Raw genomic sequence first — 2,391 nt, 5'->3', positions numbered from 1 at the left:
CCTGGACGCCCAGCCTCCATCGCATCTCCCCTGCGCTCATTGGCCTAGGCCCGGCGACCACCCGGGAGGCGTCCCCTAAGCCGCCCCCCCCCCACGCGCCGGGGAAGGGCGGGGTGGGAGAAGCGGCCCCGCCTCAGGCCGTTCAGCCCTGGATGGACCTGGCGCGCAGCCACTGCTTCCCCGCCAGCCCCGAGAGGCCGCTGGGTGGATGATTTCACCGAATCCGCGCTGGGAGGGGAGGGGAAGGGAAGGAAGAGAGCACGGCACCGCTGCGGAATGGGGCTTCCCCTCTCCTGGCTGACCGTGCGAAACGCGGCCGCCGCCTGAGCAGAGTTGGCATTCCAAGGACCCGGGAAGCCCTCTGGCCCGGGGTGTTTTCCATAATCCAGCCCTCCGCCGGGGATTAAAGTTGGCCTTGGTCTCCAAAATTGTTCAGTTTTGGAAACCAGGGTGCGCTCGAGACTTTAAGAGGGTGCGCAGAGTGCACTAGAGTCCGAGAAGCTCAGTTCATGTTCTACCTGACGGTAGGGAGTCGTGGACTTGCAGCCTCCTCCTCCAGGAGGGCCTGGTGCTGGCCTTTCCCGCCGTGGGAAACAGCTAAATGGAGGTCAACCGCTCCGCGTGAGCAGGGCAAGGGAGTTCTTATTCGTCTGTGGGTCACCTTTTTCCTGCCCAGGGCACTGAGTAGTGGGGCGCGGGAGAGCCTCGGAAAGCAAGAAGAAACGAAGGGGAGAGGAGGGGCGCGGCAGGGCGAAGACCCGGATCCTCTGAGTGCCCAAACCCTGGGACTCCCGGGTGGGGGTAGCCGGCGCTGGAGCCGCTACTCTATGTTTCCACCAGTGGGCGCTGCACACCAGCTTGGATGTAGGGGGCAGCACGCGCGCCGCAGCAAACAAGTTCGGTTCTCCCAGTGCCTTAGTGGGAGAAAGCCCAGGCCCCGCCCACGTCCTTGAGCGTGAGCCTTGTTTGCACCTGGGGCCCGAACAATAGTAACTCTCATTTGTGGAACCTCTGCTCCTCCCTCCCTCCCTCCCTCCCTCCCTTCCTTCCTTCCTTCCTTCCTTCCTTCAACAAATGGTGAGCAGGTTCTCCTGTCTCCTGTTCGAATTCCAGGTTGGGTGGGAAACTGCATCTGCGCACTGTGGGCCCTCTTGGAACTGGCAGACCCGAGTCAAGTCTTTAGGGTTACTTGTCATCCTCTAGGGTTCCCGTCGTGGGCATTTCTCTCCCCGATTCTATGGGTGAGGAAAGCGGAACCTAGAGGGCACAGGTGCAGCCAGACCTGCGGGGTTCCAGAGCTGACGCTGCCCCAGGGCACCACACTGCTTCCGTGGAAACTGAAGTGGAGGAAGCTCCCTGAGACCTTTCTTTGGGCTTGCACAGTTCAACCTCACTATTCAACACTGGTTAAAAGTCTGAGTTGTTGGAGATATTCAAAATGCTCAGCTTTCAATTCCATTTTAGTGGGATGCCATGAAGTCTCCGCTGACCAAAGGCAGAGTTCTAGGCATAGAGGCCAAGATGTGAGAGGTCAGGCTGTGCTGCACTGGGCGAGTTACTGAAGTGTGTGAAAGTCTGTAGAAGTTAAAGAGCCTCCATCAGATTGATCAGGGGCGCTCGTGGCCTTTCAGGGTGTGTTCTGGAGCTGGGTATGCCCAGGGTGCCAAATTCAAGAGAGATGGGAGGACAGAGAACCAGGCAAGCAAAGGAAGCCATCTTGGGGTCCTCCTGAGGCCTTCCCTCGGCTGCCTCAGTTTCCTCTGGTGCTCCTGCACATCCTCCTTATGAAAGCTTCAGTGACTGTCCATAAACACTGAGCTATAAACAAGGCATCGATCCCCTGGCTCTGCAACGTAAAATATTAACGATGCCTAAGTAGATAGCAGGGCTTAGAGCAGCATGCTCAGCATCAGCAGCCGGGCCATGGGCCTAATGGATGGAAAGCTGACTCCCTGCTCACTCACTAGCTTGGGGTCTGCCAGCTCTGGGGCCAGCCCAGGTCCACTGAGGCCGGGCTGATGGCCTCGCTACACCTGCTCTTCTCTGGACCTGGAGAGGGAATAAGGCAGACAAGCCCCCAAGCTTCATACGTGCACCTCACACTCAGCCTAGCCACCACTAGCTCCCTGCTAAGGGCCATTGGCCCTGACATGAATTCACCCCTCCCCAGCATGTGGCAGAGTGTATGCTGTTGTTGACAGTGCTCTGTGCCAGTTCCCTGCCTTTGAGAGGGGGTGAGCTAAGGGGAGGGGCACAGAAACCTCTGCAGTTCAGGGTGCTGAGGGCTGCCACAGATGTAGGGAAAGATGAGGGGCCCTGTGGAGGGAACAGCTTGCTGCTTCTCAGGTGACTGGGAAGGCTGGGGCAAGCCCTCACTTGAAGATCTCAGGA

The sequence above is a fragment of the Artibeus jamaicensis genome, unplaced genomic scaffold (genome assembly GCF_021234435.1).
Source record: "Artibeus jamaicensis isolate MK-2021 breed Jamaican fruit bat unplaced genomic scaffold, CSHL_Jam_final contig_384, whole genome shotgun sequence".
NCBI lineage: Eukaryota > Metazoa > Chordata > Mammalia > Chiroptera > Phyllostomidae > Artibeus > Artibeus jamaicensis.
Note: the sequence above shows the minus strand (reverse complement) of the source record.